This window comes from Pinus tabuliformis, chromosome 4_1 (genome assembly GCF_031772625.1).
Source record: "Pinus tabuliformis cultivar Carrire ecotype Pingquan chromosome 4_1, CPIR1, whole genome shotgun sequence".
Classification (NCBI taxonomy): Eukaryota; Viridiplantae; Streptophyta; class Pinopsida; order Pinales; family Pinaceae; genus Pinus; species Pinus tabuliformis.
Window position 1 is genome coordinate 630,471,900 of NC_142303.1, and position 25,966 is coordinate 630,497,865.

Here is a 25,966-nt window from a genome sequence, read left to right on the forward strand (position 1 = left end):
TCAAACTTACCAAGTAGGAGCAAATCTGAAAGTTTTGGACATCATTCAACAAAACAAGTTGCTTTTTTTTCTCCATACATATGCACTTTACAACCATAGTGATGCAAACAAGGATAACACAACTATAGGATACAGGTGTGGTTTCTCAACTCCTGAGCGCAATATTTCTACTCTCTAGGGAACCAAACAAAGCATATCACATTCTAGTCAAAGGGTGTGACTGCATCCAAGCAACGGTGTTATGTTTTACTGTAACAAAAACTAGCTCACACACAGTCACCTACGAGAACATCGAAACTCCATCACAAGGCATTGAAACCATTTAAACAAGAACAAAAAATGTATAAATGAACCCCAATGATCTATGGTTCCAATATTCATAATTTTTTAACACAAATCAACTTTACAAGTGCATACTTTTAAAGACAACAATGCACAAGAATAAAATGTGATTGTAATAGTTTCCAAATACCAACACTTCATTAATGATATACATACAGATAAACAAAAAAGCATAGAAGATATAAACAAACTACTCATTAATCAAATTCAAACATACATTAAACTAACTAGATATACAATGTAGCCCATGCCTCTTTCAACCTCTATCTCTTCTCATCATTCTGGAGCTCCTCCTCTCTTCCTCTCCACCGCTCCACTGTTGTTGCACACTCTCTTCTCAAACACTCCTTCTCTTTAAAAAGAAAGTCACAAGAGATTATTCATTTCCACTTCTCACAAAAAAGGGAAACTAAAACTAGATTCACATTAGGAAATATTTTCTCCAATTTATTCTAAAAACGAACTCACATCCTAATGTAGATATATACAATTTCCTAAAAAACATTTAAAATATCTCCCAGCATCATCATGTGACCATACAATGACATTGGAAAGTTTTGGTCCAGTATTCAATGAACTTTCTGCCCCATCTATGTACCTGCATCAGATTCCCAAGGTACGAAATTTTATGACTCCCTAGTCATATGCATCTAGTCGTCTTGTAACAACTTCAACTCATGAGGTGCAATGCGCCTTTGTAGTAAAAAGTCTCCACCTTGCTACACGATACTTCACCAAAATTTCTCCTAAGTTTGGGATTTTCCTATCTTCTCGATTCTCTTCATTGAAACCCTTCAAGCACTCCTTACTCTAGGCTACTACAAATATTGTCACCTTCCTCTACTTTCATCTTTACAGTGAAACTTAAAAGTAAAAATAACTTTACTTGAGTCGTACCTTCTTCTATTGTTTCCGCTACGAACTCTGACCTTTATTTACTATCGAACTATTCAAAATTGCCAATGTTTTGCTAAAAAAATTCCTCGGCATCATAGGTTGTCTCTTCATGCAACCAACTATACCTTCCATATTTCCTTCTGTCAATTTCATCTTCTAATCCAGTGCTTGGCTAAAATTTTCTATCTTTAGGTTGCTCATATAATCTTCAACTACTTCATCCACTATAACACCATCCTCCTTAACATCCACAGATAGGTTTTCATCACCCTTAGGTTGTCCTTCCATGCAAACAACTCAACTCCTTTAACCTTTTCCTCCAACTGAGTATTTGATCTCTATCTTAGCATCACCTACATCAAATTCCATTTTTCTTTCTTCCAGAGACTCAATATGTAACCCTAGTCTTTCTCATCTTTATGTAGCAATGCTCGCATCATATCTAGTTGTAATTTGATTTCAGCTACTTCTCTTTAAACCTTTACTATGAATCTCAATAGTCACAAATTTCCTTCATCTATGAGCTCCTCCCTACTCATTGTGAGTCACACACAAGCCACTACAACAAGCTCACTCCATCAAATTATTTGTAAATACCATACTAAGTATTCCCATTTCTAGTCTTCTCTCGATATTTTTGCTGACTCCTTCCTTTAGAATCTTCATCTAAGCATTCTCTACTCTTTTGCCTTTTGCATGCAATTTACTCACCTTCTTCTTCTGAGAACTTTGTTGTTCTTACTCACTTTCTGCTACAAGGTTCCTTGCCATCATCCTCAACTGTAAACATTCATAATTGATACTTTTAATACGAAATTAATCCACAATTAACTAAAAACAAAAGACCATTACCTCTTGGTTCCATCTCCACGCAACTGTTGTTGCAGAATTCTTCTTACTATTGTTATCCTTTGTTGTTGCAGACCTTCCTATTATTTAAATCAACATCATTATTCCTTCTCATTATCCGACCATAAATTTGGTCATTTTGACTTTCTTGTAGTAACTATTCCACATGATTGAGTTCTGCCCTCAACCATCTCCTTCTCAAATTCTTGATCACTCATTCCTTTGATTCCAACTTCTTTTGGTAGTTTTCTTCTTTTGCTTGTGACTTTCCTCTCAACCCATGGTACGAATAATAACAATCATATTCATCTCTTCCTCTGCTGAACTATCCTTGTCTACTAGTGAGCTATAATGATCCCTTCATTTCTATGTAATGTCTTCTAATTTTCACCCATACCACTCCATCCTCTTGGTATATTCTATTCTATAGGTTATTTGCAGTAGAACCTCTTCTTGAGCACTCTTGCTCCTCTGCTTTCAAACTTGTTGGTTGCTGCATATTTATTTACTCACCCTTCTTAGTTTTGTTGTTGGGTTCTATCAACATTTCTTAATCGAAGAGATTTTCCTGCTCCTTCTCTAACATAGCTTACTTGTTATGACAATTGTTACTAATATAGTCCCGCAAACACAATTTTCTTAAGGATTGAATTGGTCCCCTTCCCGCGGCGAGGTTCTTCTTCTCTAACTCTTTATGACAAATCTACTACTTTCCTCAATACCAAGTTCTCTCCTTGGTTTCTTCCTTCTCTTGTCCTTTATACCTTTGTTCATCTTCCTTGAAAATTCTCATCCAACAGTGAAATTCCTTAAGCTGTAAATTCAAATATTTATATCTTCAACAATTCAAACCCTTATACAAAATTTCCTCTAGGGTTTTACCCCAATTGTCTCATGCTGTAAATTCAGTCATTTCTATCCTATAATTCTGCATTACTTCTTCCAAGGTCCCTTATGCTTCTTCCACTGAAGCCTCTTCAAGAGAGCTTATTGCTCCTTGCACATCCTTAACTTCTTGATAGCCTGCACACTCTTCAAATGTTGTCTCTTTCATGATAGAATTATGAATTTTCCTATCCTTGCATCCATCACTTCCTAATTCTTTTTTTCTCCTACAAGTCGAGTTTACAAAATTTTGCACTCACAATCTTCAATTCTTTTCCCGTGATCAACAATCTTCAAAATTCCAAAACATATTAATTTCTACCTTTTTTAAGACTCTATGTGAGTCTCTCTTTGTTGTATCTTTAGTCTTCAATCATCTTTTGTTCTTTGTTCTTTTCTTCCAAAGCGTCTTGTATCCTCCACCAGGAGATTTCAACAAAAGAGATTTTCCAGCTCTAATACCACTTGATGACAGACCGGGATGCATTACCCTAGCTGCAAATACACTTAAACATATAACTTTGTCTTTAACCCCAGTTCCCTTTAAATAATAACTTAGGAAACATTTCACATACACAGTTAAAACAGAACATGGATTTGTTTTTCAAATTATATGAGAGGGATTTCTCCCACCTTTCAATCCTTATTCAAACCTCGTTGCACTCCATTGGCTTCAACTTATTAATTGATGAGATAGGCGGGCCAAAAAGGCCATTCAAAATCTAACACACAACCCTTAAAACTATTGGTTGTAGGCACTACGAGCTGATTTCATAGCGCTATTATAAAACCCTATAAGCTCTACAAGCGGATTTTGTAACACTTCTAGAAACTGTCTTTTTGAATTCCTTGAAGGTGAAACGACTTTACCTTGCTACTAATCGACTCCACATGTCCTAGACTTGCTTCTAAACATTCAACATGATTTCATACACCCTCCTTCATGGGGATTTACAACTATAACTTGAACTTACCAAGTAGGAACAAATGTGAATGGTTTGGACATCCTTCAACAAAACAGGGTGCTTTGTTTTCTCCATACATAGACACTCTACAACCATAGTGACTCAAACATGTCTAGCACAACTATAAGCTACAAGCATGTTTTCTCAACTCTTGAGCACACTATTTCTAACCTCATGGGAACCAAACAAAGCATATCACATTCTAGTCAAAATAGTGTGATTGCATCCGAACAATGGTGATTAGTTTTATTCTAGCAACATTTGACTCACACAGTCACCTACCATAACACAACAAATCGATCACGGGGCATTGAAACCATTTCAACAAGGACACAAAATGTATGAATGAACCCGAACGATCTATGATTCCAATCTTCATATTATTCAACACAAATTGACTTTACAAGTGTAGACATCTAAAGACAACAATGCACAAGAATTAAAGGCGATTATGACAATTTACACATAAAAATCGATTTGCCCCAAAGACCAGTACTTCATTAATCATATACAGACAGAGACACAAACAAGCAAAAGGGCATATAAACAAACAAGCATAGAGGCATATAAACAAATTGTTCATTAATCAAATTTAGACATACATTAAATTGGCCAGATATACAATGCAGCCTAGGCCTCTTTTGACCTCTATCTCTTATCCTTGTTCTCGAACTCCTCCTCTCCTCCTCTCCACTATTTTTGCACACTCTCTTTTCAAACACTCTTTCTCTTTGAAAAGGAAGATAACATGGGACAACCAAGAGTCACAAGAGATGATTTGTTTCCCCTTCTCACAAAATAAGGGAAACTAAAACTACATTTACATTAGGAAATATTTCTTTCAACTTATTCTAAAAACTAACTCACCTCCTAATGTAAATATCTATAATTTCCTATAAAACATTTAAAATCTCTTCCAACATCATCATGTGACCATCCCATCACATTGGAAAGCTTCAATCCAGTCTTCATTAAACATTGTACCCCATCTATGCATCTGCATCAAATTATATATAGGTGACATTGAAATATGTTATTTATGATTCACATTCTACAAATGAAATGTTAATACATATGAACTAGAAAACATATACCTATATGACTCTCTTCTTATAAAATTAGCTTTATTATAAATATTTTTTAAAATGTTACATCTCTACCAATATAGTTGACATTGAGATATGCTATTTATGATTTACATTCAACATGTTGAAATGTTAATACATGTCCTAATCAAAACTAGAAAACATATATCTATAGGACTCTATTCACATAAAATTAGTTTTGTTATAAATATTTTTTTAAATGTTACATATCTACCTATAAAGTTGACATTGAAATATTTTATTTGTGATTCACATTCCACATATTGAAATGTTAATACATATTCTAATTAGAATTAGAAGAAGTATATGATAAAACACTCTTCATATAAAATTAGTTTTGTTATAAATATTTTTTAAAATAATATAGGTCTACTAATATTGAAATATGTAATTTGTCATTAAGTACATTCTACATATTAAAATGCTAATATATGTCCTAATCAAAACTAGAAAACATATATCTATAAGAATCTTTATATAAAATTAATTTTGTTATAATTAATTTTTAAAATATTACCTATCTACTTATAACTATAATTTTTGTTATTAATATAATTTTTGTTATTAATATTGAAGATAATTCATATCGAATCTATATTAAGAAATAAAACAAAAACAAAGAAGAAAGAATCAATTTATATAAAATTAATTTTGTTATAACTATTTTTAAAATATTACATATCTACCCTCTATCATTTTTGTTATTTATATTTGAAATAATCGAGAAATAAAACAAAAACAAAGAAGAAAGAATCAATTTATATAAAATTAATTTTGTTATAACTATTTTTAAAATATTACATATCTACCCTCTATCATTTTTGTTATTTATATTTGAAATAATCGAGGTCAAGTCTATATTAGAAAATAAATACGAGTATAAAGACAAAATTACGAATCTATGAAATGTGATTTCCAACAATATATATGCGGATTGCTTTGCCCATTCCACGATGGTCTGTTTGGTTACGTTGTCCAATGGAGTTTCACACTGCTATTCTGAGCTTTTTTGCTTTGTTTCTGTTGGCCCGGATCACGAATTGTAGCCCTCCCGGTCCCGTGGTTGAATGTGCTAATGGATTTAGCAACTGCACAGTTTCAAATGCTTATGGTGTGTTTCCTGATAGAAGTACTTGCAGGGCTGCCCAAGTCGTGTATCCTTCCACCGAAGATGAGCTTCTGGCCTCCGTTGCCGAGGCCGTTCAGAAGAACCAGAAGATGAGAGTCGTGTCGCGCTACGCTCACAGTCTTACCAAGCTGGTATGTCCCGGTGGAGATTCTGGTCTCATTATCAGCACTCGCGATCTAGATCACGTTGTATCTGTTGATAAGCCCAGCATGAGGATGACGTTCCAGAGCGGTATAACACTAAAGAATCTCATTGATGCTGCCGCCACAGAAGGTCTTGCTTTGCCTCATTCGCCTTACTGGTGGGGCGTAACTCTTGGGGGAATACTAGGCACCGGTGCTCATGGTAGTTCCCTGTTTGGCAACGGAAGTGCTGTTCACGAATATGTTGTGGGGATGAGATTAGTAGTACCAGCTTCCCCTGCTGAGGGATATGCGAAAGTTGTTAGTCTTACTGAGGCAGACGAGGATCTCAATGCAGCCAAAGTTTCGTTGGGAGTCATTGGCGTCATTTCCCAGGTAATAATGGCGCAGCAAAACCTCATTGGGAGTTTGGGATCGTTATTAATCTCATTTACTTTTTTTGTATACTATGTTGTATGATGCAGGTAACCCTGCAACTAGAACCTTTGTTTAAACGTTCCATCACAAACGTTGTGAAGGATGATTCGGATCTCGAAAGCATGATTGTGCAGTTTAGCCTCGAGTACGAATTCGGAGATGTTACATGGTACCCAGCTCAGGGAAAGGTAGTCTACAAAGTCGACGATCGAATGCCTATTGATTCTGATGGGTATGGAGAAAATGATTACATCGGATTTCGATCCACTTCAACGGCTCTTTTAGAGCACATCAGGGAAGCAGGTAAGAGAAAATGCCAGTCTAAATCGAGATCGATAATAGCTTAATCATACATCTATTTTTGTTATATTTAACCTAGTTTGGTTGCAGGATGTAGAATATTTTTGAAATTTCAGTGATAAGAATGAAATCTAATTGAGTCAATTTCATTTTTGTTAATCAAATTTCATATTTTATTAGCTTACTAGAATGTGGTGATAAAGTTGCAGTTTATCTATTAGATATTTTGGAGGTTTTTTGAGTTTAGTCTATTGTAGCATCCTCCATGATTATGTAAATATGGTCATTTACTTTTCTTTGCAAACCTGGTAAATTGTTAAAGTTCTAGTGGATGGAAATGGAAGGAATTCAGGGAGTGAAAATCTGTTTTATTTCTTTTTATTTATTTCTTTGGAAAAGAAATGATATACTTAATTATGGCAATTATGGAATTTCGGGGAGGAACAAAACAAGCAGAAAATTTTTAGTTCTTCCATAGAAATGAAAATATTTCAGTTTGAGAGAAAAATTGAGGGAGGGAACAGGGGAAGAGGAAAGAGGAAGCTTAAGCAATATGCCACTAGGGTGATGCAAGGGTGTTCGAGTCAGTGGAAAACCTGCAAATAAAAGTTTACTAACCAAGGGTCTTGAGGTGGAGAGGTCTTTAGTTCCACATAATCTAGATCCGTGGCCAGTGGAAAACCTGCAAATAAAAGTTTACTAACCAAGGGCCTTGAGGTGGAGAGGTCTTTAGTTCCACATAATCTAGATCAAGGGTCTTCAGGTGGAGAGGTCTTTAGTTCGACATAATTTCCTCTTAATTGAGTATATAGATAAGTATCTTAAGTTTTACACTGTATGTCCTCTTTTCATCAAAATGGTTGTTTACGTTAAATAATAACATTTTATAATTGTTGAGTCAATGAAATGTGTTAAGGATAACACTTGATTATGTTTCGTATATTTTTTTGGTTCAATGTTCCGAAGCTCTAATTTCTCTTTTGTGTAAACAAAAAATAAGTAATTGGACGAGGAGCGGTCCCAAATCTCTATTAAAGGAATTTTTAAAGAAAGGGAAAACATATATTTTGTTGCGCTTATTAGTATTCTCAGTAATAATATTAACTTGGGACCAGTATGCAAGGGTAATAACCCTGTAGATTCCCAATTATACAATTTCCAATGAAATTAACTGATTGTCTAGGTCAGGGTTAGTGAGAAGAGAAACCCTTCCTGAATGTAATAGTGAAATGATACGTATTGGAAAATTGGTAGCTAACAGTTTCCTAATTCATTATTGGGAGGTTCTTGTTAATTGGTAGTATGTCAAATGATCCAAACTTATGTAGGAATGCAACAAAATACAAATATACACATAAACACAAACATGCAACAGAAATAAAATTTCATTTCATTAATATCAAAGAACTGAAATATGCTGACATACATAAATGAAAATAAACTAGCTCAAATGATGGTTGTTTATCTATGAGAAGAGATGTGGCGGCTACATGCCTCTGAATTGTGTTATAATGAGGCTTAAGGGCCTTTTTATTATTGAACAACAAGGTAAAATACTAAACAACCAAAAATCTATCCCCAAGAGATAGAATGCCAAGAGTTGTTGGGCCCCATTAGGGTTAGTTGGGTAACCAACTTCCTCAGGTCGTAACTTGGTTATATTATCTTTGTTTTGTGTGTATGATATCTCGTTGGAAACATCTCTTCGAGTACTACAAGATTTCTCATAGGCCCTTGGATGTGCCTATGGGCCTGCTACAAACCTCACAAAAACTCCATTTAGGGTGTCAAAACTACTCCAGAAGTTTAGGGCCCGAAAAAATGCTAAAAATAGTAAATGTGGCTATAAACAAGGAAACTAATGAAACCAACTGGAGTTCTAGGTGGAACAGGTTTGTGGCCACCAACATCCAACTAGATCAATCCTCCCTCCTTAAGAAGCGATGGTTCCCAGCGTGTGCAGAGCCTTAATGAGGTGGTGAAATTTATGTTGAACCTCGTCCTTGGTGAACCAATTTCCCTGGTGAAGGAGTTGGCCCTCTTTGACAACTCGATATAGCTGGATCCTCTGTTCGAAAGTGTTATCGATTTGAGTGTCCATGATCTTATCAGTTATGGCCTATTCCATGCAATATGGGTTTAACTCCGTTGGTGTGAGTTGTTATGCCATGTGGGATGTGTCCAACAATGGTGAAAAGTATGGCCAAAGGTGGTCCAGATTGAATATTGGGTGCATACATAGGAAGGGTGGAATGTTGAGCTCGAAGGGATTTTCCCCTACAGCCTTGGTGATGGTTTATGTCCCATATCGAAGTGGGTGAAGATTGGAGTGGGGCTGAGCGAGGCATTCCTTCTGTAGATGTAGCCAAATGTTTTCTCCCACCTGAAACTTATGGTGCACCTGATGTTGATCATGTCGCTTCTTGTACTTAGCATTGGCTCTGTCCAATATGTCATGGACCTAATAGAGTATTTCTTGAATGCAGTCAATGAATATGTTCTCCTTGTTAGCTTCAGACTGGACATGAGTTGAATCTTCCTGGGCAGCTTCAAATGATAAGGCCACATCAATGGGACGTAGTGGTTGGAATCCCAATCCCACCTGAAAGGGGTTGCAGCTAATTGAGCTATGGAGACCTTTTTTGTCATTGTGCTGGACAGAGGGGAGGCTTTCATCCCATGTGTGTGGATGCTTCGAGTTGTACATGTGCAGAATGTGTACAACGACCTCATTTTGGCCATTAGTTTGGGGGTGGAAAGTCGTGGACTTAGTGAGTTTGGCATCCAACATCAACCAGAGACTTGACCAAATTGTACTTACGAACCTATTGTCCCGATTTGAGATAATTGACTATGAGATCCCAAAGTGTACCCACACTCATTCAAAGAAAAGCTTAGTTGTGGCTTATGCTGTGATACTCTTCTTTCAGGCCCCCAGAATGGCTATCTTAGAGAATCTATCGACAACCACGAAAACACAGTCATTTCCATGCTTAGTAGAAGGAATGCTCGACATGTAATCTGTGAAGATGGATTCCCAAGGTCAACTAGAAGTAGGCAGTCAAGTATATAGGTCTTGCTTCTTGATGATCATTTTTTGAATGGCATAGGGAGTGCAGTATCTGATGTACTTCCCAACATCCTATCGAAGGTTCGGCCAATAGAAATACTTTTGCAGCACTGCCACTATTTTCTCTACCCTTAAATGTCTAGTGACCCGACTGTAGTGTGCCTCCCAAATCATCTTGGCACACTTGCTTGAAGGAACATAGAGGTGTCCTAGGTGGCATAAAAGTGCATCCTGGAGATGAAAATTTGGAACTTTTTTTCCTTCCAGGAGAGTCTGGTATGTGTTGTGGAATTTTGAATCGCTCTTGTAATGATGCGGCCACCCCGTAGTCTTGTGCCCACAAGAGTCAAACGCAGTGGTCAACACCATGACTGATGGTTGGTTGAGGCAATCTACAACATTGTTGGTTCTTCGCTTCTTGTATTTAATGTTGAAATGGAACTGTTGCAGGTATGTGGACCATTTCTGATGGAGATTGTTCTTTGACATTCCTTGTGTGTGTATGAACTGCAGGGTTAGTGGTATGTCTAGATGACCTTTTCCTTCCCCAAAATGTAATGCTTCCATTGTCGGCAGGACTGCATAATGGAATACATCTCTCTGTCATAGGTGGGATACTTTCAAACTGTGTTTGAAAGTGTCTCACTGTGATATGCCATTGGATGCCCCTGCTCAGTAAGAACTGCACCAATAACATAGTGGGAGGCATCTGTCTTGATCTCAAATGGTTGTTGTAAGTATGGTAGTGTGAACATTTGTGTAGAGTAGAGGGGATGCTTCAACTCGGAAAATGCCTTGTGTTGAGATTTGTACCAAAAGAACTTTTCTCTTGCTCCTCCCTTAGTGAATTGACTCAAAGGCCAAGTGATTTGTGAGAACCCCAACACGAACCTGTGGTAGAAGTTCATAAGACCCATAAAGATGCGGAGCTCTATGTAGAAATTCCCACTGCAGATCAACAAATTATGCAATATACTAAAGCAAAATACAAGATCTACTTCTACAACAAACTTGCGGAAGCTTAATCAAATATGAGCAAGATCAAATAGAACACATGTAACTGAGAATGAGAAATCAATCACACATGAACACAAAAGAATACTCTGGGGAAAGCCTCAGCTAAAAACCTCGATCTTTGTACTATCATACAAGTGGAAATATGTCCAGATTACATAAAGCATTAGCTCATAAGCTATCCAGCTCTAAGTACAATCCCTCACCACTTCTCATAGATAGAATAGACAACACTTGTGCCTTCCTTCAGTCCTCCAAGCCTCCCATTTCCTTGCGCAATTTCTCCTAGGCCCTCTGGCTGCCATCTGTGTGAATTCACCTCTCACACAACTCACCAAACTCATAAATAACTGTGCAATCGTGAAGCAGATAATTCCTTCTGCGTGGATGAGTTTCCTATATAGGAAAAATCCTCCAATTGATAGTACATTGTCCCTTCCTCTGATCTCAACTGGGTCTTTGACTAAACTGACATGCATGAGTTATTTATGAGAGAATATTTAGTTATCTGAAGTGCAGCAATTACATGCATGCATGCATTAACTAATTGAACTCACAATTAGTTCAACAAACTATTTGAACTAATCTAACTAGACTTAACTCGATTAACTGAGCTAACTAATTACAACTCAAAGTACAACTCATCTTGATCTCCTTTAATCAAGGGATAACTTCCTCAATCAATGGAGAAACTGTTGCATGTCTTCACATAGACTTCATGTTTGATTTATTACAACTAATTAACTCAAGATGAATTAATTAATTATTTTACAAACAACTGCTAAGATCAAATTCAAATTTTACTTCTCAATTTTAGTTCAAGGACTAACTAAAATTGGAATCTATAGCATTTCCATTTTTCATTCCTTGTTGCTATATCCAACACTAGTACTTGAGATGCTATTTATAAATTTCTATTTTTAACATTTATTGTTGCCATTTTCAACACTCCCTCTCAACAAGAAAGGCATTCAACTCGAACCCGATCCTGAACCTGTGGAATATTTTGCATGCAACACTTCCCCCAAGTGTTGCTGCTCCAACAACTCTAGAAACAAAAAATCTCCCAAATGACCTCCCTGTTGAGCTAGAAACATCCTTTGATGTTGAAGCTTCCTCTGCTGCTGACATGTGCTCCCTCTGTGACCTATGAGTTGCTGCAACACTCCATGCATCTCGCATCATTGCACACCTCTCTGTGCCATCCTGCACTGGTGCAACACTCCTGTGCCTCTCACATTGTTGCAGCCTCCTAGCTCTGCATTGTCTTGGGATTCCTACACTGTAGCTCTCTCTGCCGCTCCATCCGCATCTACCTCTACCCACTCAGCCAGTCCTGCTACTCCTTTTCGGGGCTCTCTTAGCAAGGTCTAATCCAAGAGGTTGGGTACCTCAACAATCCTGCCCCTATTTCAGCCTTCTTGGTACAATCACTTCACATCACCCCACCTCCTACCTAGAGGTCTGGATGCATGTGATCCCTCTACCCACTTGGCTTGAAATTGCCCCTACTAGAGGTCTCTACATGAGTGAATGCTTCCACTTGGTCTCCTCTCAGCTTCTCCAGTTGTGGCTACTCCACAACCTCCTGAAGCTACTTCACCAGTTGTGGCTCCTCCACAATTGTCTGAGACTTCTTCTAGCACTGCATGTTGAGAGGTGATGTACTCTCCCTCTCAACCACCAAGTCTCCAATAGTTCCCTTGCTCCTGAAGGCTTTGTATGCATACAAGTTCTTGACTCGTTAACCAATCTACTTCACCTATCTCAAGTTGACGTGTCTAAGGAAAACCTTTCCCTTACTGAAGACTACATCATAGCCTTTGTCTTCCAACATTGTGATTGATACCAAGTTTTTCCTTAGTCCTAGCACATACTTCACATCTGTCAAGGTAGTGCAAGCTCCATACTCCCTTTGAAAAACATCTGTGCCTACTCTTGAGACACTATACTTTTCATCATTACCCATCACTATGAGTATCTGGAGATCTTTCTCCTCCAAGGTACTAAACAAACTCTTATTGCCAGTCATGTGGAATGAAGCTCCACTATCAAGAAACCAACCACATCCCACCATGGATGAAACCATGCATGCGAAGAGGGTGAAATCCAACTCAAACTGTGAGGCCATTGCCTCACCTTCTGATCCTTCCTTGGATCCCTTCTTGGATTTCTTCAGTGGACAATTTGTGGCAAAATGGCCCACCTCATGACAATGAAAGCATCGCACTTTTGATTTGTCAATCTTCTTCCCACCATAAGAAAAACTCGATTTGGGATGAGAATCCTTCTCCTTCCCTTTCTTTGCCTTACTCGCTAAGTCACAATTTTCTTCATCCTCCTTGGATGAAGAACCATCTCTAGTGCTTCTTCTTATCTCCCCCGACATCAGATCTCACCAAAGTCCTTCCCAATCTGGTAGTTTCTCTCTTTCACTCACCAAGTCTTGGTATCTATGCCAGCTCTTTGGAAGACCAAGGAGAGTAAGAATCACCATGTCATCATCAACTGTTGTGATCCCTACACTTCCAAGCTCATCCCTGCAGGTGGTGAGCTTGTTCAGATATGTAGAGATCGTGTCGCCCTTTTCACACTTGATTTTCCAAAGCTTGTCTTTCAGCGCCAGCTTCCTCTGATTGTTGCTATTCTGATATAGATCTTTCAATGTTTTCCACATTGAAAATGGTGTCTCCTTCCCATGGAGGCTCGAGACAATGTGGTCTCGAACTCCCTCCAGGAGGATTCTCCTTGCTCTAGCTAGACATTTCTTCCATTCTGCCAATTCTGTAGCATTAGTTGCTACCTACTTGGGGACTTCTTGGTCAATGAAGTCCTTTAGAACGTTGTCCTCCAATACTGCTTCCATGCGATCCTTCCAGGCTATATAATTCGAGCTACCATCAAGGGCATACTCGAGTCTTAAACTGTTGACTGCTATTGGTGAAATTAATATGTGATAAGAACTTGATTTCTATATTCAGGAACCTCAAACTTCGAACTTCTCCCTTCTTGTATACTGTTCTTCGCTTTGATCACCTTTGCTTTGATACCATGTAGAAATTCCCACTGTAGATCACCTAATAATGCAATAAACTAAAGAAAAATACAAGATCTACTTCTACAAAAAACTTGCAGAAGCTTAATCGAATATGAGAAAGATAAAATATAACACATATAACTGAGAATGAGAAATCAAACACACATGAACACAGAAGAATACTCTTGGGAAAGCCTCAGCTAAAAAACCCGATCTCTATATTATCATATAACTGGAAATATGTCCAGATTACACAAAGCATTAGTTCACAAGTTATCCAGATCTAAGTACAATCCCTCGCTACTGCTCATAGACAGAATAGACAACACTTGTGCCTTCCTTCAGTCCTCCAAGCCTCCTATTTCCTTGCGCATTTCTCCTAGGTCCTCTGGCTACCACCTGTATGAATTCACCTCTCACACAAATCACCAAACTCAGAAATAACTGCGCAATCCTGAAGGAGATAATTCCTTCTGCATGGATGAGTTTCCTATATAGGAAAAATCCTCCAACTGATAGTACATTGTCCCTTCCTTTGATCTCAACTAGGTCTTTGACTGAACTGACATGCATGAGTTATTTATGAGAGAATATTTAGTTCTCTGAAGTGCAGCAGTTACATGCATGCATGCATTAACTAACTGAACTCATAATTAGTTCAACAAACTATTTGAACTAATCTAACTAGACTTAACTCAGTTAACTGAGCTAACTAATTACAACTCAAAGTACAACTCATCCTGATCTCTTTTAATCAAGGGATAAATTCCTCAATCAATGGAGAAACTATTGCATGTCTTCACATAGACTTCATGTTTGATTTCCTACAACTAATTAACTCAAGATGAATTAATTAATTATTTTACAAACAACTTCTAAGATCAAATTCGAATTTTACTTCTCAATTTTAGTTCATGGATTAACTAACCATGAACGAAAATTGGAATCTATCCCGAAATACTATTTATGGCAATTCTATTTTTAGCATTTCCATTTTTTCATTCTTTGTTCCTATATCCAACACTCGTACCTAAGATGTTATTTATAACATTTCTATTTTAGCATTTTTTGTTGCCATTTTCAACACTCTGCTAGGTTGGTTGGGGCTTTCCAATCCTGAATGACTTGTATCTTGGTTGGGTCCACATGCACACCCTTCTCATCAATGATATACCCTAGATATTGAACATAAGTCATCCCAAAAGTGAATTTCTCCAAATTGGCACACAACTTGTGTTACTGTAGGGTTTGGAGGGTGTGTCAAATATGGTGGAGATGCTCTTCCCAACTCTGGCTGAAGATCAGAATGTCATCCAAATACAACACCACGTATGAGTTGGTGAAGGGTCATAAGATGTCATCCATCAGCCTAATGAAGGTTGTGGGGGCATTCGTCAACCTGAAAGGCATGACCAGCCATTTGAAAAGACTCTCCTTGGATTTGAAAGTACTATTCCACACATTAGAGGGTTTGATTGGTACCTGGTGATAATCAAACTTCAAGTCAATCTTGCTGAAATATTTGGTCCCCTTGAGTTGGTCCAAAAGGTCGTCAATCAGTGGGATTGGTACCTATTCCAGAGAGTGATTTTTTCCAATGCTTGATAGTCAATACAGAGTCTCCAGGTCCCATCCTTCTTTTGTACCAACACGATCAGGCTCCCACAGGGTGATGAACTTGCCCTGATGTGTCCCTTCTATAACAAACATTGAATTTTCCTCTTGACTTCATCATTTTCCAGAAAAAAGCATTGATATATCGGTTGATTGGGTAGTGGCGCACCCGTAGTCAAAATCTATGGAGTGCCTAACCTGACAGTGTCGAGGTACCCATGTGGGTGGGGGTGAACATGTCCCTCTACTCCTCCACAACCTTGTCGATATGTTGCTTTCATGTAGAAGAGCCCTGTATGGAGGCCATGGCCACAATCTTCTTCTTGCCTTGAGGGAGAATCATAAGAACAACAAATTTCTCAGTCTAGGAAATGAGCTTACTGCATTGCTTTATAGTTATAAAAGAAATGGTGGTTTGTGGTGTACCTCTATTATCCTTTACAACTTATTGCCCAAAGTAATAATAATAGTGTGAGGCCTAGGCTCATACACAACATGTTGCTTCCACAAGTATGGTTGGCCTAATAATTCATCACAAAATTCAAGAGGAGAAAAATCACACAATACCTCATCTATGAAGGGCTTGATGCTGAAGGGAAGACGACGTTGTTGGTTGACGCAAATATCTTGCCCTTGATGAAGCAACTTGATGGTGTACGGTTTTGGGTGTTGTGTGGTCGATAGGCCCAACTACTTCATGACCTCTACTGAAAAGAGGTTCTTTTGGCTCCCGCTGTCGACAATAAACTGTAGCGGAGAACCTCTCACCCACATTTGTGAGTGGAAGAGTCACTCCCCCTCCTTTGGATATTCGGGCTCATACTTCTAGATCTTGGTGGTGGTAATGGTGGGATTAGGCTCTTCATTGATAATCTACTTCCCTTTGTCATTCCCCTTCTTATTTTTTGAATTAGAGTCAAAACATGCATCTGATTCGGAAGCCTTGAGCTCGACCATTAATGACTGCTTGGCTTGGCACTCACTTGTGTTGTGAGTGGGGCTTTTATGGAACTCACACTATTTACTGATGTCCTTCTTTGTCTTTGTGGTGTTTTTCTTTGCTTACGGCTTCAGTGGGTTTTCCTGAGTCACCGCGCCTTGACTTTATCCTTTTTTTTTATGGTTTGGGGATGCCTTTCCCCTGCTTCGGATTCACAGATCCAAAGTATCGCTTCTTATGCTTAAATATTTTCTTAATCATGACAGTGTATCGATAGGCGATACGAAGCGAGGATATTTCTAGGAACTTCATTGCATCCTATATGTACTTGTGTAGACAATCATGGTGCTTGAGTTCCAAATGTTGTTCAAAATCCTTGATACCCATCTTCATGTGAAGGGTATGGAAAAAAGTTGTGAACTCCGACACATCTTGGTCCCTTCTCTCCCACAACGTGGTCCATTTTATGTATTTATCTTCATAGCTCTCGACAGCGTAATATTGTTCCTTGATGGCATCTTAGAAAGAATTCTACGTCAATGCAACTAAAAACAGTGAGGATTACTTCGTGTGCTTTTGTTTAGAGTAGGTTTCCCACCAATCCTTGACATGTGGGGTGAATTTGAGGAGTGAAAAATTAATCTTTTCTTGATTGGAAAAATCATGAACTCAAAAATATCCTTCCAACATATTTAACCATCTATCTATGATGTTTGCATCTATCTGGCCTTTAAATATGGGAATGCCAAAGTTAACTTGTACCTTAAAAGGAGTTTTGCCTCCAGACTGGTTGTTGGATGAAGATACGTCATCTGTGGGTAGTCGACAAAGGATCTAAGAAAATTCATCCATCATTGTGTTCTTTTGTCACTCGAGGGCTTCCTCGAGCAATATTTTGAAAGGATCTCCTACCCCTCGTGTTTCTTTCCTTCTTCCATGCGAGGTCGTTGAGGTTTGCGAGGACCGTCTTGCAAAGGTTCAACCAATTCGAGCCCTAACTCCTTATACTCTGACTTCGTTGGGGACATGCAAAGAAAAATAGAGAAAAGGAAAACTTCTCTGATACCACTGATTTAGAATTACGTAGGAATGCAACAAACTATAGATATATACATAAGCACAGAGATGCAACGGAAATAAAACTTCATTTCATTAATATCAAAGAACTTAAATATGCCTACATACAGAAATGGAAATAAACTAGCTCAAGCGATTGTAGCTTATCTCTTAGAAGAGATGTGGCTGCAACATGCCTCTGAACTATGTTACAATAAGGGTGAAGGGTCTTTTTATTATTGAACAACAAGGGAAACCCTAGAAAATGAAAACTCTAACCCTAGGGGACGAAATGCCAAGAGTTTGTGGCCCTTGTTGGGGTTAGTTGGGAAGCCAACTTCTCGGAGTCGTAACTTGGTCATATTATCTCCCCTTTGGGCCTACGATACCTCCTTGGAAATATCTCTCCAAGTACTACAATATTTTTTGTAAGTCTTTTCCTACAGCTACGAGCCTGTTGCAAACTTAAAAAAATGCCATTTAGGGGGTCAAAACTGCTCTGAAAGTTCAAGAGCCAAAAAACTGCTAAAAATAGTAAATGTTTCTATAAACATGGAAATTGATGAAATCGACTAAAGGTCTAGGTGGAATAGGCAGGTGGCCACCAATATCCACCTGGATCATCAAAATAAAAAAAGAGAGGGCAACAACTAACCAACAGTGAATTTATCCCATACTAGAGTCAGAAGCTCATTCTGGGAATGGTCTCATGCTTTGTTGAGTTATGTTGTCCTAGAGTACTGCAAACCTAATTACTCAGTAAAAAGATGACAAAACAAAAACATAACAAGTAGAAAGAATTAACAATATTTTATACTATTCATTGCATGCTATAATAATTGCAACAAAAACATATCTATGTCACTATTCGATATAAAAGTAATTTCTGCACGTATGAGCAGAGGAACAAACTCGGACAACAACCAAATCCATGATAGTATTCTTGAAAAATCTAATATATTCTGCAGAAATTTTATAAATATAGTCGTGGTAAACTGAGTAGTAAATAATTATATTATGCCTTCATAGAAGTCAAATTCAGTATCCGAGATAAAACCCTACAAGACACACATATCATGGGATACATGTATTATGGGTTGGGTCACATGAAACTCACTCACCAAATCCTACACATCTAATGCCATCATTGGTTATTTTTATAAAAAGAACACAGTAAAAATCCTTAGGGGCACAATAGATTCCTTAGTGCAGAACTAACCCTAACTGAACCTAGGTAAACTAATCAACCATAACAGGCATTGGCAATTGCATATCCCGAGTACCATAATTATGATGACAAGAGTAAGGGTTGATATAGGAGAAGCACCTGGAGTAAACAGGAGAAACATATGAGTATCAGATTGCTTGGACCATTCCTCAAGGCGACGGTAGGAAGTTAGTAACAAAAAATCCTCATACCTGCAAGACATTCAGTTTTGGAAATAAGACAACTAGAGCTAGTGGGTAGCAAAAGTATCAACAACCAGAGTATTTGGCTGTGAGAATACCTATTCAGGTGAAAAGCATCAACGATTTTGAGCAACAAATAAATTTTTAACAAAGTAACCAGAGCATGGAAGGTTGGGTAGCAGTGGGAGAAGGAAAATAAAATATTACATGTGCAGGAGCTTGGACGCTGAGATACATGAACAAAGGACCTTCTGGCAGACTGCCTCTATGCAGCACGAGCCCTGAGACAGGAGTCAACCCCATCTTCGGTAAATCTTCGTAAAGAAAATGGTTGTGAATTTAAGGTGGAAACCATTCGTAACGAAAGCCGAAGGTGCATAGAGTACTTCAGTGCCAAGGTCAGTGCGGATTTTGAAACCCTAATCTCTCTGGGGGTCAATGGCAGAGCAACAACATCGAGACCGCACAGTGATCATGCAGGTGCGGTGCCTGACGACCAGGCGGTTACCCTTAATCACTTCTGCAGAAAGAGCACCGTCTGATCTCTGCTGAGGATCATCGACGCTCACACTGAAGCCAAGTGTGCTAGGCCGAGTAACTCAACGTTAATGTCGAGCACGTCGGGCACAGAAGTCGAGAAGCCAACTGTTGCCATTAACCACTCTCGAAGTACACCTATGTGTATGACATTAAATTAAATGTTAATTCCATTTGATAGCGAGGTTACATATATAGTGTTATGTTCGACAGCCACTCAAATGGCACCTTGCGTTAATAAACCTGGTTAAGTTATATAGTTTGGCACATTATAATTTTTTTAATGCTAGAGATTAGAGATGACTCTATATCTATATGTTTTTGTCAGGCCCGGTAAAGAATGATGAAAATGTAATTTATCTATTAGATATTTTGAAGGTTTTATTTAGTTTAGTTTACCCAAAATTTAGTAAAGCTTTGAATTCATATATACCGTTAGAAACCTAAGTTAAAGGACATAAATCAAAATTTAACTAAAAAACCATTCACCAAATGCAAATTAAAATCTCCCAAACATCTAATAATTTAAAAACACTATGAAAATTGGTTTCAGTTGATGCATATTCATTAGGATATTTAAACCTTATTGGAGCATGTAATTTCTATGGTATGATCAATATTGAAAACACTCGGGAAAACTTAGTTTCACATACATACATATGAATCAAATTATATTAAAAATCACTTCAAGAAAATCGGTTTCACATGCACATGAATCAAATTTGGTGCATATTCATTAACATATTATTACTTTAAGTGTGATTGGATCACACAATCTAATATCGATAGTTTAAAGGTCGAATTACATATAAACATGGGTTTAACAAGAAAATGAATCAAATTTGCATCGAGAAGCGCTTTCCAGAGATGATGTAACTTAATAATAATTGGACTTAGGTCAATTGCTGGAAAATTAAAAACTCTAAATTTGACATATTCTAGTATTTAACATTATTATGTTTTAGGGGTAAAATTTGTAATACTCAAATGAAATAATTTATATATGGTATTATATTTCTTTATAGTTTTAGTAGTTTTTATAATTTTATTGTATATTTTTAACTAAATAATCTTTATATATTATATAGAGTTATTTCTCAAATTGTTTATTAATTCATAAGAAATTTAAATTAATGGTTTTTTCTAATAATATAATTTTTCACTAAACTTAAAATTTTATAGTTTAGTTAAAATACTTCTTAATTAAAATTGAATAAGTTTTAAAGTATTAGTTAATTTATTATAATTATAGTTTAGTTAAAATAAGTTTTAATTAAAATTAAATAAATTTTAAATTATTAGTTAATTTATTATAACCGACTTAGATTTATCTAGCACCAGATGCGTTAAGGGGATCAAATTTTAAAATGTGCAAACATTTTAATGTGGTAATTTTTTTTGTTAAAGATAAATTTATGATCCATTCAAATTGATGTATATGATAAAATAACTATTAAAACACATGAGATAATTTTTCAAATTCTATATAATAATAGGTAGTTTTATTTTAGTAATTGATCTTACTGCATTATATACTTAATGATATATTTAATTATGGCAATTATGGAATTACGGGGAGGACAACAAAACAAGAAGAAAATTTACTTTTTCGAAGTTAGTTGGGAGAATTATATCATCTTCTCATAGAAATGAAAATATTTCAGTTTGAGAAAATTATATCCTCTTCCAATAGAAATGAAAATATTTCAGTTTGAGAAAAAAATTGAGGGAGGGACCAGGAGAAGAGGAAAGAGGAAGCTTAAGCAATATGCCACTAGGGTGATGCAAGGGTGTTCTTATGCTGGCTAATAACTAGTGGAAAACCTGCAAATAAAAGTTTACTGGACCAAGGGTCTTGAGGTGGAGAAGTCTTTAGTTCCACATAATTTCCTCTTAATTGAGTATACAGATAAGTATCTTAAGCTTTACACTGTATGTCTTTTTTTCTTCAAAATGGTTGTTTATGTTTTGAATCGAAAGGTTGAAATAATAACATTTTATAATTGTTGAGTCAATGAAATGTGCGACCGCTAACACTTGATAATGTTTGGTATATTTTTTTGGTTCAATGTTCCAAAGCTCTAATTTCACTTTTGTGTAAACAAAATAATAAGTAATCAGACAAGGAGAAGTCCCAACTCTCTATTAAAGGAATTCTTAAAGAAAGTGAAAGCATATATTTTGTTGTGCTTATTAGTATTCTCAGTAATAATATTAACTTGGGACCAGTACACAAGGGTAAGAACCTTGTAGGTTCCCAATTATACAATTTCCAATGAAATAAACTGACTGTCTAGGCCGGGGTTAGTTAGAAGAGAAACCTTTCCTGAATGTAATAGTGAAATGATACATACTAGAAAATTGGTAGTTAACGATTTCCTAATTCATTATTGGGAGGTTCTTGTTAATTGGTAGTATGTCAAATGATCCAAACTTATGTAGGAATGCAACAAAATACAAATATACACATAAACACAAACATGCAATAGAAATAAAACTTCATTTGAATAATATCAAAGAAATGAAATATGCTTACATACATAAATGAAAATAAAATATCGCAAATGATGGTTGCTTATCTCTGAGAAGAGATGTGGCGGCTACATTCCTCTGAACTATGTTATAATGAGGCTCAAGGGCCTTTTTATTATTGAACAACAAGGTAAAATACTAAACAACCAAAAATGTAACCCAAAGAGATAGAATGCAACGGTTTGTGGATGCCATTAGGGTTAGTTGGGCAACTAACTTCCCGAGGTCGTAACTTGGTCATATTATCTCTGTTTTGTGCGTACAATATCTCGTTGGAAACATCTCTCTGAGTACTACATGATTTCTCATAGGGTCTTGGTTGTGGCTATGGGCCTACTACAGACCTCAAAAAAACTTCGTTTAGGGGGCGAAATTGCTCCAAAAGTTCAAGACTTAAAAAAATTCTAAAAATAGTAAATGCAGCTATAAACAAGGAAACTAATGGAATCAACTAGAGGTCTAGGTGGAATAGCTTTGCAGCCGCCAATATCCATCTAAATCATTCCTCCCTCCTTAAAAAGCGATGGTTCTCATCATGTGCAGAGCCTCAATGAAGTGATGGAATTTCTGTTGAACCTGGTCCCTATTCAACCAATTGTTGTGCTGAAGGAGTTGGCCCTCTTTGACAACTTGACATAGTTGGATCCTATATTGGAAAGCGTTATTGATTTGAGTATCCATGATCCAATCAGTTGTGGCCTATTCCATGTAGTATGGGTTTAACTCTGTTGTTGTGAGTTGTTATGTCATTTGGGATGTGTCCAACAATGGTGAAAAGTACAGATGAATGCGGTTCACATTGGATAATAGGTGCATCCCTAGGAAGCGTGGAATGTTGAGCTTGAAGGAATTTTCCCCTACAGCCTTGGTGATGGTTTATGTCCCATATCAGAGCGGGTGAATCTTGGAGTGGGGCTGAGCAAGGCATTCCTTCTGTAGATGTAGTCAAATGTTTTCTCCCACCTGAAACTTATGTGGAACTCGATGTTGATCATGTCGCTGCTTGTACTTAGCATTGGCCCTGTCCAATATGTCATGGACCTACTCAAGGATTTGTTGAACACACTCAATGAAGATGTTATCCTTGTTAGCTTCAAACTGGACATGAGTCGAATCTTCTTGAGTAGCTATAAATGATAAGGCACACCAATGGGATGTAGTGGTTGGAATCCCAATCGCACTTGAAAGGGATTGCGGCAAATTGAGATATGGAGACCTTTGTTGTCATTGTGCTGGATAGAGGGGAGGCTTTCATCCCATGTGCGTGGATGCTTCGAGTTGTACATCTGTAGAATGTGTACGACGACCTCAGTTTGGCCATTAGTTTTGGGGTGGAAAGTCGTGGACTTAGTGAGCTTGGCATCCAACATTGACCAGAGACTTGACCAAAATGTGATTAGGGACATATTGTCCTAATTTGAGATAATGGATTGTGGGATCCCAAAGTGTACCCAAAATCATTCAAAGAAAATATTAATTGTGGCTTCTGCTGTGATACTCTTCTTTCGGGCCACCAGAATGACTATCTTAGAGAATTTGTTGACGACCACGAAAACATAGTCATTTCCATGCTTAGTATAAGGAAGGACCGACATGTAATATGTGAAGATGGATTCCCAAGGTTGACTAGGAGTAAGCAGAGGAGTATATAAGTCTTGCTTCTTGATGATCAATTTGTCAATGGCGTAGGGAGTGCAGGATCTGATGTACTTTCCAACATCCTATCGAAGGTTCAACCAATAGAAATACTTTTGCAGCACTGCCACTATTTTCTCTACCCTAAAATGTCGAGTGACCCGACTGTAGTGTGCCTCCCAAATCATCTTGGCACACTCACTTGAAGGAACACATAGGTGTCCCAAGTAGCATAACAATGCATCCTCGAGGTGAAAATTTGAAACTTGTTTGCCTTGCAGGAGAGTCTGGTATGTGTTGTCAAATTCTGAATCACTCTTGTAAAGATGTGGCCACCCCATAGTCTTGTGCCCACAAGAGTTGAGCACAGTGGTCAGCACTATGACCGACAGTCGGCTAAGGCAGTCTGCAATATTGTTGGTGCTTCGCTTCTTGTACTTAATGTTCAAATGGAACTATTGTAGGTATGTGGACCATTTCTGATGGAGATCGTTCTCCAACTTCCCTTGTCTGTGTATGAATTGCAGGGTCAGTGGTCTGTCTAGATGACCTTTTCCTTCCCCAAAATGTAATGCTTCCATTGTCATCAGGCCTACATAATGGAATACATCTATTTGTCATAGGTGGGATACTTTCAAACTTTGTTTGAAAGTGTCTCACTTTGATATGCCATTGGATGCCCCTGCTGAGTAAGAACTGCACCAATAACATAGTGGGAGGCATTTGTCTCGATATCAAGTGGTTGTTGTAGGTATGGTAGTGTGAGAATTGGTGTAGAGCAAAGGGGATGCTTCAACTTGGCAAATGCCTTGTGTTGAGATTTGTACCAAAATAACTTTTCTCTTGCTCCTCCCTTGGTGACTTGACTCAAAGGCCAAGTGATATGAGAGAACCCCAACACGAACCTGTGGTAGAAGTTCGTCGGACCCATAAAGTTGCGGAGCTCTATTAGGGTGGTTGGGGCTTTCCAATCCTGAATGACTTGTATCTTGATCGGGTCCACATGCACACCCTTATCATCAATGATGTACCCCATATATTGAACCTCGGTCATCCCAAAAGTGCAATCTCCAAATTGGCACACAACTTGTGTTATCGTATGGTTTGGAGGGTGTGTCAAATATGGCAGAGATGCTCTTCCAAACTCTGGCTGAAGATTGGAATGTCATCAAAACACAACACCATGTATGAGCTGGTGAAGGGTCACAAGATTTCATCCATCAACCTCATGAAGGTTGTTGGGGCATTCGTCAACCTAAAAGGCATGACCAACCATTCGAAAATGTTCTCCTTGGATTTGGAAGCACTATTCCACACATTAGAGGGTTCGATTAGTACCTGGTGATAATCAGAATTCAAGTCAATATTGTTGAAATATTTGGCCCCATTGAGCTGGTCCAAAAGGTTGTCAATCTGTGGGATTGGATACCTATTCCAGAGAGTGGTCTTGTTCAACACTCGATAGTCAATACAGAGACTCTAGGTCCCATCCTTCTTTTGTACCAACACGATCAGGATCCCATAGGGTGATGAACTTGCCCTGATGTGTCCTTTCTATAACAACCCCTGAATCTACCTCTTGATTTCATATTTTTCCAGAACAAAGCATTCATATATCGGTCCATTGTGTAGTGGCGCACCCAGGGTCATATCGATGGAATGCTTGACCTAACAGTGTCGAGGTACCCATGTGGGTGGGGTGAACATGTCCCTCTACCCCTTTACAACCTTGTCGATATGTTTCTTTCGTGCAGAAGAGCCCTGTCTAGAGGCCATGGCCACAATCTTCTTCCTGCCTTGAGGGAGAATCATAAGAAAAACAAATTTCCCAGTTTAGGAAATGAGCTTATTGCATTGCTTCATAGTGATCAAAGAAATGGTCGTATGTGGTGTACCTCCGATATCCTTTACAACTTATTACCCAAAGTAATAATAACAGTGTGAGGCCTAGACTCATATACAACCTGTTGCTTCCACAAGTATGGTTGGCCTAATAATTCATCAGAAAATTCAAGAGGAGAAACATCACACAGTACCTCATCTATGAAGGTCTTGATGCTATAGGGAAGGTGACACTATTGGTTGATG

General features: G+C 37.7%; 1 pseudogene; it reads left to right on the top strand.

The window, feature by feature from the left end:
• The first annotated feature begins 5,971 nt into the window (after positions 1-5,971).
• LOC149177622 (L-gulonolactone oxidase 2 pseudogene) lies at positions 5,972-19,716 on the top strand (annotated as a pseudogene).
• Positions 19,717-25,966: the final 6,250 nt, after the last annotated feature.